Source organism: Anomalospiza imberbis, chromosome 3 (assembly GCF_031753505.1).
Source record: "Anomalospiza imberbis isolate Cuckoo-Finch-1a 21T00152 chromosome 3, ASM3175350v1, whole genome shotgun sequence".
In the NCBI taxonomy this organism is placed as follows: domain Eukaryota; kingdom Metazoa; phylum Chordata; class Aves; order Passeriformes; family Viduidae; genus Anomalospiza; species Anomalospiza imberbis.
The window spans coordinates 46,088,222-46,101,939 of record NC_089683.1 but is presented as its reverse complement, the minus strand read 5'-3'; the positions used below and the strand labels follow the sequence as shown (position 1 = coordinate 46,101,939).

Below are 13,718 nucleotides of genomic sequence, written 5' to 3'. Positions count from 1 at the left end.
TGTGCTGCTTTTCACGTTGCTGTTAATGATACTCATTAATCTGTAAAATTACTTAATTATCATCCATCAAAACTCTTCTTGTAACTTCTTGTCAAATACCTACCTGAACAGATACCAGCAATGCTAATGCTAAAATTTGTGCCTCTGTTTTTCTGTATTATTTTCTGTCTCCTGGTGTAAGTCTCTTCGAGATAACCAGTCTTAATGAGTAGACAGAAAGTGGGAAGCTGTTGATGTTCTTACCTGTAGATGAGAAATTGAAAAGCCTCATTAAATGGTGAAAGATTGAAGACTGAATTGATTAGGGTGAAATGTAACAGAAAGTGCAAATGTCAAAAGAAGCATTTTTATCTTTATCCATAGAAGAGTGCATGAGAAAACCTGAGAAGCCCTGACTCACCTAGACAATAATTGCCAAGCAAAACAGAATCTGAATTCCGTAAAAGGCAAATTTGCTATTAGTCTGTATCGGACGAAGTATTTCTGAAATAGCTAGAAATAAAGTAGTGCCATTTTACAAAACAGTGGAAAGGTATAATGTAAAATTTTGTATTCAGAAATTCTATATTATAATATCTTATTATTTATTATATTATCATTATATATATTATTTTGTATTTTTGATTATATGAATGTAATACATGCAGCTAAGGAGTAGGATTTTGATTTTTTTGATGTACACAATTTTGAAGGAGTTGTGACACACCCCCCATGTTAAGTACATCAGAGGGTAAACACTGAAGGAAGAAGAGTTACTTAAGATAAATGATGGTTTTGGCAAAAGAACAAGTATCCATAAGAGTGGGCATGAATATGCTTAGGTTGGAAACTGGAAGGAGTGTTTAACCATACAGAGTTTTGTGATTCTGAAATAGTTTTCCATTGAAGTTTTATTGCCCTGCAGTAGATAGTAGATAGTCCAACAGGGACTTGGTTAAAGAAGAATCATATGACAGGATGAGCCATATTGAACTTCTAGCCTAAGTCTGGCTGTGTGTTGCTGGCTGAGAAACACAGGAAAATACCTAAAATTCAGAGAAAAATTAGTTCAAGTAAAGGATTATACATAAACTATTTACTGTAGGAGTAATCGAACCTAGCTTTCATAGGTTCAGTGACTAAGTTGCAAGAAGGGTTTGAACTTTTGGAGAAGGAGCTTCCACCTGAGCATGAGTTCAATGCAATTTGAGTGCCTGTCTTTTAAATGCTTAAGCCACTGCAAATTATTAGCTATGATTGTACTCCTTTACTTCAGCCTTTGTAATGTGATTGTGTGTTAGTTTGCATGAAAATTGCCTCCAAATATCTAACCAGAAAATGAATTCTGCACCAGTCTTATCTTGCTCAATACTTGTGCTCCAACAGTCACCACCAGCAGATGCTTAGAGAAGAGTAAGAATAGGATTAGCCATATGATTCTTGCTAATATTCTTTCAGCTTCTGAGTATTTTCATCTTGAAGGTTTTTTAAACTCTTGGGAATTAGTCTGTTTAGGAACCTGCTGTGAACTCTCACAGGTGCTTGTCTGTTCTTCCCTTGACTTTGTCACGTGAATTTGCATTCAGTGTCCCCTGCACGAAGTCCATGGTGCTGCTGCTTGTTGTTTGAAGTCCAGCCATGTTTGCTTTGAACCTGTCTCCTCTTACCTCTTTGTGCCATCCATTTGTTTGCTTTTTTGGAAGAAAACATGAATACCTAATCATTATGTAAGATGTTTCCACTAAAGATTTTGAAGGTCTCTGTTATAGTAGCTCCCAAACTCACATTTTTTTGCACACAGAAGCATTACATCTATTTGAGCTTTCCAGGTATGGAGACAGTTCATACCATAGATCCTTCTTGCACTCTTGGAACCATTTCCACCCTCTATTGAGAGGAGCAGACAGAAGCTTCATGCAATATTTAAAGTGTGGAATAAATGTAATTTTATAAAATCATGTAGAATATTTTTTCCTGTTTGACACTCTTTCTTAATATTCCCTAATTTGCATAATACTTCTTAAATTTTCTAATTTGCTTTTTTAGTATGGCCAATCACCAAACTGATGCTTTCATGGAATTATCTCTTCTGCTCCTTAGTGTTACTACTCAGAGCTTCTTGTTTTATATATGAAGCCAGGATTAGTTTTCCATACGTGTATCATTTTACGTTAATCTAAATTGAATTTCACCAGCTGCTTTATTGCCTGGTCCCTCAGACTGATAAGCATTTTTGCTGGTCTTTAAGGCACTCCTTTACTGCCTTGTAGTATGTACTATCAGTAGATTTTCTCACCTCGCTGAAGAACTGCCACCCCTTTCTCCTTGCCATGTTACTTATGAATGTGTTAAACAGGACAGTTCCCAGTACAGCCCCCTGTGCAAGGGACTTCCCTCCATTGCAAGAGCTGAGTCTGAACTCTGATCTTCTGATCCCTCTATTTTAATCAATTATTTTTCCACAACCTTTGCTTTCATGTCTCAGTGCTTACTTAGCTGAAAAAAAAAAAATTAGTGAGGAATTTTGTTTACAGCCTTTTCTAAAAGGTGAGTAGGCTGCATGAGCCGGATCACCCTTGTGCATGAATGCAAGTTCTTTTTATTGAAGATCTGAACAAGGCTCTCTCAAGTCAGTTTGCAGATGACACCAACTTGGGTACAAGTGTTGGTCTGCTGGAGGTCAGGAAGGCTCTACAGCAGGATCTGGACAAGCTGGATGTAGAGGCTGAGGCCAATTGTACGAGGTTCAACAAGGTCAAGTGCTCACTCCTTCCTTGGGTCACAGCACTTCAGGCTGGAAAGCTGCCCAGTGGAAGAGGACCTAGGGGTGCTGCTCAGCAGGGGCTGAACATGAGCCAGCTGTGCCCACATGACTGCTCTGACCTGTATCAGACTTAGTGTGGCCAGCAGGACCAGGGCAGTGGTTGTCTGCCTATATTCAGCACTGGTGAGGTCACATGCCAATGGTTGCTTGTTTTGTCATGCTAACCATGAAACAACCTCTGATCTGAAAGACCTAAAAAATGTCATATTTGTTTTGGTTTTTTTCCATCTACGTAATTGTTTAATGCAATTGAATGCTCTACAGTTGCTACATCTCTGATGTCTGTTAGCAAGTGATGCTTCTGTTATAATTGGTGTCACTGTCATGGTTGACAGGTAGAAATATGCAGCAAAACCTTTTATTCCTGGCTGTTATTTCAATCCAGCTTGTTTGCTAGTTACTGAAATGCTAGTTTGTTATTTAGATTTGACTTCAAACTCTCTATTACATAATTCTGTTGTCACTGTTCGTATATTTTTTGTTCCCAGGCTTCCTTCCACAGAGTTTCCAATATGCCTGGTATATTAATGTTTTTATTTAGGACAAAAAAACGATGTGAAATGGTCCGTTGAATTTTCAGTTCCTAATCTAATGCTGAAAGTATAAATAATGTATTCTAAATTATTCATGCATCCATAAATATTGAAACATAGGCATTAATAATTTGATAAAATTAAGCATTTAAAACACATTTTAAAATGTAATTGTATATAAAATGAAAGAAAAAAAAAAATGGCAAGGAGAAGTACAAAATTATATGTCTTCAGTGCTATGCACTGGAAGTATGAGCTGTATAGTACATGCTGTTAATGTAGAAACACTGGTAATGTAGAAATATGCAAATGTGTACTTTTTCCAGCTCTTCTGTTGAAAGCCCAGAATAGTAAAATGGAACAAATAGCTGAACAGATCAGCCAGAATAGTAACATTAGAATAATATACTTGACAGAACGTTTTTGTTTGAAATGTATTCCCTGTCATTATAATGGGAAAATAATTTTTTTGTTCAAAAAAAGAAAATGGCATTTTACCTTAATTAGGAAAAAAACCCCAAAATCAACCAAATGCATAATAAACATTTCCTCCTTCTGATCTCCAGTATTAAGTGAGTACAGTGCTAGTAGGTCAGGATTCCTCAGTTATTTGAGATTTGACCTCTAAAACTAAATGAGATTTTCAGGGCAGGACTTGTGTAATTCCCCATCTAGCTCTAAATAGCATCTCAACATGATACTGCAGTAAAAATAATAATAAGCACAAAAATAGAACCTTCACAATTTTCAACATTGCTCTTTTACCCTTTGTTCTGTGTGCTCTACTAGGAGCTCAAATAATTTGGCCTTCTTTGGATTAATTTTATCCAATTTTAACATCCTGAACACTTTAGAGTTATCCTAGAAGGATTTGTAGTGTGGTCTCTACCTATACAGACTTAGAGCATGGTGTTTTGAAGCAGTTAGCCCATGCATGAACTAGGGATGCCTTGTGAAAGTTTTTTAATCCGTGCCTCAGAAGACTTTTCAGCTGATCTGTGGAATTTACAGAATACTTAAGATTAACCATCCTCATTTCAGTGAACAAGCTCCAGGAAGCTTGGAGTTTAAATTAATGAGAATATCAGAAATACTCTCTGTGTTCCCTCCCCCGAAGTTCTTTCTTTGAAATTCAGCCTGCTCTTCAGAGCTCTATGATAAAGTCCTTCCCTTTCCTTTATATTTTTGTATTGTCACTTTTTAATTATCTTATTTGATACATAGCTCCATTAACAAATGAGGAAATCTGTAGTACAGAGGAGCAAGCAGTAGCTTCATGCTTAATTTGTATAGCATCTCCAAAGAGTGTCTTTTAATACTAAAAGAAGTATCAGGCTTTCTTGAATGCATAGTATGCACCAAGCCAAAGATGATAATTTAATAACTGTTGAATACTGAATATAATGTTAACTTCCTCTTTTCAATAGGAAAATTTAAGTGAATAGTCCAGTAGCACTACTAGTTAATAATTTAATTTCTGTCTGTACAATATTTGTAACAATTGGAATTTGCCTCACAGGTAGTAGACATTTATTGTCAGCTCAGTACATCAGCAGACACCACTGACAGCTTAAGCTAAATTTGCCAGAGCTTGTGTGATTGAAGTTTGAGTCAGGCACAAAACCAAGGCACATTTTTCTGGGGTATAGATTGTTTCCCTAGATTAGCTATTTTTGTTGTGATAACTCTCCCCCTGCCCCTCCACCATACCTCCATCTTTTCTCCTGTGTTTTCCCAGTATTTTTTATTTGTGGCAATAATATTTATTTAAAGGTATGATGAAATATCCTGGTTCTCAAGTATGCAGATAGCCTGTAGTTTTTTTGAAATGTTGCCACAACTTTCTTTGGGAAAGCTTGCCAGACTTCTTAAGACACCCATGGATGTTTGTAAGGATGAGCTAGTGAGCATTTGCCAGTAATAACTTGAGCATAATTGATCCTCCCTTGTAGTGGAAGAATGGACTGTAGATGACCTGAAACTTTCCCTCGCTTTTACTCAGGTTTATGATTCTTCGAGTCTTTTAAAGCTCTCCCAGGAGCACTCATGGTTTGCTCATCGTGGGTTCTTGCAGTCTTCAGTCTCCTGAGCATCTGGATGTGTTCAACACAGAGACAGACCTTGTTGAGTGAGCTCTGCAGGGTAGCAGGCTGAAGGAAGGAGTAGCAGAAGTTGCCTTTGCTGCTGCCTCTTTTCCCCTCAGAAAGTCTAGAGGGGTTAGGAAAGCAAACAGGGATTCAAAATGTGCTCTGTTGAACATGGCTGATTAAAGAGTCAGCGGTGGTCTCTCCGAAGTGACTCAAACCAGCAAGAAATTCTGCCAGCTGTCCCTAGGCAATTCTTCTTTGAGAAGTCCTGGCAGAGCTCCTTGTGGTTTTTTTGCACAAAAGTCCAGAGTGGAGTGACTTTGTCTTGAAGGAAGTGTCAGGCTTCCTGAGATGAAGTCCGTGGATAAGAGTGCTTTCATGCTGAGCAACTCACCCTGTGGAGCCATTTCAGCAGGCTTCATGCCCTTTGTAGTTGCCTGATGTCCAGGGGTGCCCACCATCACATGTTCAGTACTATTTCAGTGATCCTGACCAGAAGCCGAAGGAGATTTTTTTTAGAATCGGTATTCTCATCTGCAGTTATTTTTAGAAAAACAGGTGACTTTCAAGAAAATTGGCAGTAGCAGTGAAGAAACTGAGGCCCTTTGAAGACAAAAAATATCAGTCTCACGCAGACTTCTGAGAAATGTGGGAACATTTTTTCTGCTCATTCAATATTGGCTATTAGAAATTTCTAAAAAAACACAGTGGTGATTGAAAACTATTTAAATGAAACATTCTCAGCAAAGCACCTTCACAGTGAATTTATCTACTTTTGTAGTGAGAAAAGTCTAAAGCTTTTTGTTCCCTTTAACTGTTACTGTTGTTACGTAACTAGGTCTACAAGGAACAAAAATCTCCTCATCCTCAACTGTTTTGCTCAGAGTGTTGCATAATCATTTGGTTATTTTTGTTAATTAGGTGACAAGATGCTTCTCTTTCTTCAATAAACAGTAATATTTTTGAGTGATATCAGTAGTGGGGAATAATTATGGCTAGGTAAACTTGCAGCCTTCATTAGGAATGACTGTATGACTACAAGGGCTGGACAATTACTTTAATCCTTTTTATTTATGGACAAGGTTGTCCAAATATTTATACAATGATAATTTTTTCTTCCTTTTATGTTAGCAAAACATTATTCCTGTGGTGATACCTGATATAAACTGGGTATTGGAAGAAGGTGCTTTAGACTTGTGATGTAGCTTAAATTGTAAAACAGAGGAGTTGTCTTCTTTCTATTGTTTTTGATTTTGTTTGGTTAGTTGTTTTATTTCTTTGTTGTTGTTTTTGGGGTTTTTTTTGGGTTAGTTTCTTTTGGATTAGTTCTTTAGAGGAAAGTAGATTCAGTGTATGATCAAGATATAAATTTTGAAACCTCCTTTCTTGTTGCTGTAAAACTCGGATTACTTTGCTTCTCCCTCCCCCTGGCTCATGTACATTGGAATGATCATCTGAACACCCATAGAATAACTCCAAGCACGCAGGAGTTGTCCTGCAAGATCAATCTTGGTTCATCTGAACAGGTACATGGCAATAATCATGAGTTCTTATAGGACTCCCAGCATGTAGGAGTTGCCATGTGAGTTAAATATAAATTATCAATGCTGGTAATTTTGTTAGCCTTTTTAGTTCAGGTTCAGAAGTGAGTTCTGGTAGTATTTTTCATCACAGGAGAATATAGCTCCTTGGAAACACTATGAAACTGAGGTTATGGATTATAAAAACAGATTAATTTGCTGTGGTTTTTCAGAAATGTGCAGAAATTGTGTTATGCCAATCCAAGTTAGATTTTCTTTTTTAAATCTTGTCTTTGGGACCTTTCATCTATATATAAATATAAAACTGTCTTCTCTTAGTGAATAAACATCAGCATCAGTTTTCTCACCAATGTGGTATTCTCTCCTGCTTACTGATGCAGAGCATCCCCAGATTATTAGTGGGAACTCATTATCTACTCTATTACGTGCATAGCCATGTCTCCTGTAGCACTGATCTGAAAGTAATATAAATGGCATTTGGTGGCTGCTTTAGCTTTTACTTGTTGCATTCAGAAGCAATAATTTATTTCAGATTGAATTAAAGGTAGTATATTTTTTGATCCTACTTGGTTATTTTCTGGTCTTTTGATAAAGGTTTTGATTGATGATCTTGCAGAATAACCAAGAGTAACCAAACAGACTGTTATTATTTGATTGCATCTGTCATTGTGCTATATAGGGTAAGGCAAGGATTTTATTTACAATTTTTATTTATAACATTTATTGGGAAAAATAGAAATTTAGCTTTTTTATATTATTTCAAATTTGTTGCTAAGAATTTTAGTGGTATAAAAATATTCTGTACTATCATTGAAATCAGGATTTTACTACATAGAAATACTATTTTTATTAATTATTTTTTCTAGTTTTACTTACAAAAATACTATCTGAATTTGTTGGATTAATATTTCTATGAATTTTTGTATGAATCATTTTGATTCAAAATACCTTTAAGATCATGAAGTCCAATCAATAGCCTTATACTGCCAAGGGCATCACTAAACCATGTCCCCAAGTGCCGCATCTACATGTCTTTTGAGCACCTACAAGCCTACATCCTCTTCCCACACACAAAGTGACTCAGGTATTCTGTGCCAAATAACAGCCCGTCCTTATGCTGAATCCCATGTGAGATTCCATTCCACATCCATTCTTTTTCTGGGATGTCTTCAAATTGTGTGGGTTCCTGGCTGGTATTTCAATGTACTAATTCCAGACTCCTGGACAGTTTTCTCATCTGTAAGTTAATAAAATAACCTGAATCAATATCCAAAGAACACCTCCTGACTTGAAAGAAAGTTCACGTGTTAATCAAAGTATTCTGAACTTCCTTGACTACACAGCTTGTCTTCCCTCAGAGAAGCCTACTGTTTCCTGGTTTTAATTAGTTTAAATTCAGTTATAATATATTTTAGTTATGTAAAACAAGAAGGATAATAAAGTAGAAAAGTACAGTTGGAGAGACAAAAATTTTTAAGTCAATTATTATTATTAATCTAGAATGGAATTTTATATTATCTCTTGTCATCAGAGGAGTGAATTGTACTTCATTTAATGTTAGGGTCAAGGTTGCAAGTAGATTTAAGGTGCAGCTTGATTAGTTTAGTTAATAAATAGGATTGTACAGCATTGTCTTTTGCATTACATAGGATTAGATTTGTGGTTTAAGAATGATATATCCTACCCAAAATTTATACATCACAGACAGTAAAATCTGTTTTTTTTCCAAGACTACTTAATGCTATGTTTATAAATATATTAAGCTCCTCTCTGCCTAATTGAGATATTTAACTTAAGTCACCCACACATGCTTAGAGGTGCTTAATTTGTCTATTTGTATGTGGGTAGCCTCCTAAATTCTCTATTATTCCCAGGAGAAGCTTGAAAAAATGGGCTTGGGGATTAGATCTATGACCAATTTCATCTCATCTGAGAGTGGTCATTACTGTCTCTGACTGAAAACATTTGGTTGGTTATGCTCTATTAGAACACTGAAAAATATGGGTACAGCACTAAAGATAGGTGATTTAAATCTATGTGATCCCATTTCTAGAGAAGAAAGAGCTAAGTAATAGAGGAAAAATGGAAAAGTATCTTTCAAGTGACCAGGACATTCAACTGTAAGGACACATATCTAATATTCAATAATTCTGAAACTGGTTTTATCTAATGACTATATCTATAATGACTATATATCTATATCTATATATATATACATGTATATGTATATACATGCACACACACACATATATATAATATGTGTGTGTGTGTGTGTGTATGTATATGTGTATATATGTTTTAAGTGCATAATTATTTTCCGGGATTAAGATCCAGGAACTAAGTTCTGCCACTTGCAGCTAATATCCAAGTTTCCGCATAAGATTTGACTTCCATGTTTGCTTGCTTGGTTTCAAGTGCCTTCACACAAAAGTGTTCTGTGGCTTAATGCTTTTGATTGCTGCAGTAAGGGAGGCATGAATTCATTCCTCTTAATCTTGTGTCCATCCTTTAATCAATCTTTCCATTTCTCGAGGGAGTTCTTCAAACATCAGGCTGTTGTTAGGAAGCAAGAATCATACGACCTTTGGTGCCTGTGCTTCAGAGAGGGTAGATAGGGTTAACCTGAAGCCCATGGAGGCCTTTTTGATTTCCTGATTGTTCCGTATGTCCTTGGTTAAAAAAAGAGAAAAAGTGAATGAAATGGATGGCTCTTTTTAGGCACTTGTGATTTCTGGGCCTTCTGTGGAAACTCCAGCACTGAGCTGGCTGTGATGATTTCCAGCTGCTGTCGTCAGAGCAGTTGGCAGCTGAAGCGACTGTGTTGGTGTCTTCACAGACACGTCCATTTCCTATATTTTCCTATGCTTGAAACCAGTATTTTGATGACACCAATATTTGATAAATTGCATTTTATACAGTTCTGGTCTAATACTGTGTCCTAAATTCTCTGAATTTTTACAGTTAGCATATCTTAATTGCAAAAGGAATTACTGAAATTATTGAGTTCTTACATTATCTACCTTTGAGGCATCTTTATTACTTCATAATTATATGTACTAGTTCAAAGTCTAACAATTCCAAGCTATCTTTTCAGAGCTCTCTGTAGAGACACCTAAAGATAATCCCATTTCTACATCCCTATTCTTTCACTATCTACTTTCTGCTAAACATTTGTTAAGAGAGAAAGAGCTAACTTTATTAACTCCCTTACTAGATCTGCCCTTCCTCGTGGCTGGCTGGGCTAATCTTTTTACTGTATTGTATCAAGAATAAACAGATTTACCTTCTTTTCCTGTATGTGGTCCCTTGACTCCCTTGGAGGAGCCAACAGAGATTTGTGTTAAGTCAGTGTTTCCCTTATGATAGAAGGTGCTATGATTGTCACATGTAATGGGCCTGAGGATGTTTTCCCTCCACACTGAGAACACCTTCTTTTCCTTGATAAATATGTACCTGCAGGTTTTTTGCTCATAGTGACTTAATCCTGTTGATGCCATAAGCCATGAAGGTGGATCTTTACTGTCTTTCTATTAAGAAGTTCTGATGTAAGGTGAATGCACAATTGAACACACTCTAATGACCCAGTGAAGTTCCCTTGAAAAGCTTCCAAATTGGACTAATTTCTCTCTGTGGGAAATTGAGATGCCATCTCCAGTTTGCGGACTGTAGTTTTCATTTGCATGGATTTTGTATTTCCAAGCCCAAATCACAAAGTACAAGGATTTGTATTTCTAAATGTTCTTCTTTCATGTTTGTACCTTCAGTTATTTAAGCTAGCTTTAAATAATGATTGTTTGATGCGTAGCACAAAACCAACTTTAAAATTTTAAAAATCAAGTTTCCAAACCTGGAGTCAAGAAAAGGAGGTGAATGCGGTCATTCTTTGTCTGTCTGTCTGATTCCTGTTTCATCTCAATATTTTTAAGTGACTGTCAAATTTAAGAGAAAGGTCATAGGGAACAGATATTTGAAACGTTGTTGAGCTCCTGTACATATTGTTAAAATGTATGTCTTTGCAAATGTCACGGGCAATGGAAAGGTGACAGTGTTAGTTTACATGTAAATAGCTAGAGGAAACCAAAGAGGGAAGGCATTCTACAGACACCCCAATTATGGGAACAGCTTTAGTTAAAGCTCACAATCAACCATGACACAAATGCCTTGAGAGGACTAGCTTTAATTAGTTCTAATCTTCACCAAAGAAATTAGTTTTCTCACCAATATTTATTCATTTCATAGCAAGAATATTGCTCAACCTCAGGCATGGACAGTGAAAATAAATGCTGGCTATAATTAACTTGAGCATTTAAATTTAGGGGAAAATACTTATGTAAATATGAGGACTTTAAATGCTGCTTACAGAATTACAAAGAAATCTAATTTTGTCTGGAAAATGAGTTTTTCCATATGAGTTATTTTAAGGTGTTTAAATTATGGCTTGCAGAAACAATGGAATATTAAAGTTAATTTATTAAAATACAGCACATTTTAAAACCTTCATTCATGTAATCCCTACTTGCTACATAAATTTGCTGAATGTATACTGATTTTTTAATATAATATTTCATTGGTGTTATGACAGAAGGGAAAATAACTAACATTTCTTCTTAATAAATATTCACGTGACTATTTTCCTTGATTTTATGTAAAAATGTATTTATTCACTGGAAGTCATATAAATCAGGCTAATAGGAAAAAACTTGCTGTTGCAAGTTCTAAATGTCATCCTGTAAAGAATCTCATTTCATTCCAGAATAGCTACTTAAAGGACCAGGAGTTTGAGAGTCTGGAACTCAGACCTGCAAAGGACATCCAAACAAGAAACTTAATTGGGGGGAAAAAAGAATTTGCAAGTTTGAATTTATGCAGTTGCAAATTTAGAGTAGGCAATAGCAACAAATGATGTCATAATTAAAAGTATTCACAGAACATAAGATTATTTGTACTGGAGAGGACCTCTAAAGATAACCTAGTTTCAGACCTTCTCCCAGGCCATGTTTCTTGGAGCCACATCCAGCCTGCTCTTGAACACTCACAGGGGTGGGGCAGCCACAGCTTCTCTGGGCAACCTGTCCCAGTGCCTCACCACCCTCACAGTGAAGAATTTCTTCCTAATGTCTAATCTAAACATTAAATATCTATTTAACTATAACTCTTTCCGTTTAAAGCCATTCTCCCTTCTTCTATCACTATGTGCCCTTGTAAAAAGTCCCTCTCCAGCGCTCTTGCAGCCACCTTTAGGTACTGGAAGGTGTAGGATCTCCCTGGAGCTGTCTCTCCAGAGTGAGCAACCCCAACTCTCAGCCTATCTCCATAGGAGCCTGTCTCCATATAACATAGGAGAGGTGCTCCAGCTCTGTGATCCACCTCTGTGGTTCTCATCTGGACCCCTCAATTTCATTTTTTTTTTTCTGCTAAATAAGAACGGAAATTTATAACTTAGTAGAATTGGTAGCACGGAAAGTGTGTGGCATCTATAAATACCTGAATGTTACAAACAATGAGAAATAATAATTAATGTATGTAATCTGAAAGGACAGGCAAACAAAGCACAGGGGAAAGAGGGAGAATTGGCACATTTTTGTATGTGTGGTGTGTAGCTGGTTGTAAGAGGTTACCTGAGAACTTACTGGAAATACCCAATTTAAAATGATGATATTTGAATGGAAAAATTATTGTCCCAAATGACACTTTCTGCTGTGTAGAAAACAGGCACATCTGAGTGCTCCAGTCTTTACTTAGCAAGTCTTTAACTCACTTCACCTGGTGTAACAACTTTTGTTGTTACACCAGGTGAATGATGGAATGATCTGTTTCTAGCCTGGCACAGTAGAAATCATTATTAAAATAGTATTTATTTTTATATTTTACCTATTATAATAACATAAATCATTATTAAATCATCATCAGTGTTTCTGGGCTGTGAAATATTTAATAACATTTCAGTTCAAAAGTAAACAATTTATCTGTAGATGTTAATACCTTTTTTCTGCAGCATGGCTCTTCAAACATGTTAAATAACATAAATGGCAGTAGACAGGGAAAAATGTTTTTCTGCATTGACATTTTTTGCAACAAATCCTCTTCTCAGGAATTTCATTGTTCACAAGAGGGGGAAATGAATCAACAAAGAAGCTCAGCTAGTAGTAATAAGATGATTATTACACATCTTTATATCCCACTTGATAGCTGGTATGTCTTAATTCTTTCTTTAAAACTGTGAAAAAGAAAATCAAACCAAATAATCTGTCATTTATGGGTTTGGTATCTAAGCATAAAATGCGTTTAGGCACTTGATGTCATAGCATAAAGTGCAGGGAAGATTTCATTCTTAAATACATGACTCCTTGGTGGCCCTTGCAGTGCTAACACCACTTCTTCAAATCTCTAATAATGTTTTGAGGCACGAAAAGCTGCCGATAGTCATTGCTGACATCTGTAACTTAGTTTAGTAAGGGAGTACTAGTTAATATAGTGTGTATCACTGCTGAATTACATACAGGAACTTCGTAAGTAGCTCCTTCATTGTGTGATGTTTCCTAGTCACAGCCCTGTGCACATTGGTCTAATTACTACTGTAGATTCCCAACATCATTTATTATTTGATTAATATGCAATTTCTTTCTCAGATTCATCAGTAATATCAGCACAATGCCCAGACTCTTGTATTCCCCTTCCTTCCTTTCCTCATCAATGCACAGCAACTCATTTCTTTCATTTTTGGCACATCGTAATTTAATATTTACCCATTGTA

General features: G+C 36.2%; 1 protein-coding gene and 1 long non-coding RNA gene across 5 annotated transcripts in view; one reads left to right on the top strand and one right to left on the bottom strand.

Annotated features, from left to right (window-relative positions):
* The window catches only part of WASF1 (WASP family member 1), an 87,040-nt gene that overhangs the window by 34,842 nt on the left and 38,480 nt on the right, over positions 1-13,718 (top strand). The gene's annotated exons all lie outside the window — the stretch shown is intronic.
* LOC137470659 (uncharacterized) lies at positions 195-10,715 on the bottom strand. The gene is made up of 3 exons (XR_010997184.1): positions 9,547-10,715; positions 7,913-8,201; positions 195-243 (listed from the first exon to the last, which is right to left on the bottom strand). It is a non-coding gene; the product is annotated as an uncharacterized lncRNA (long non-coding RNA).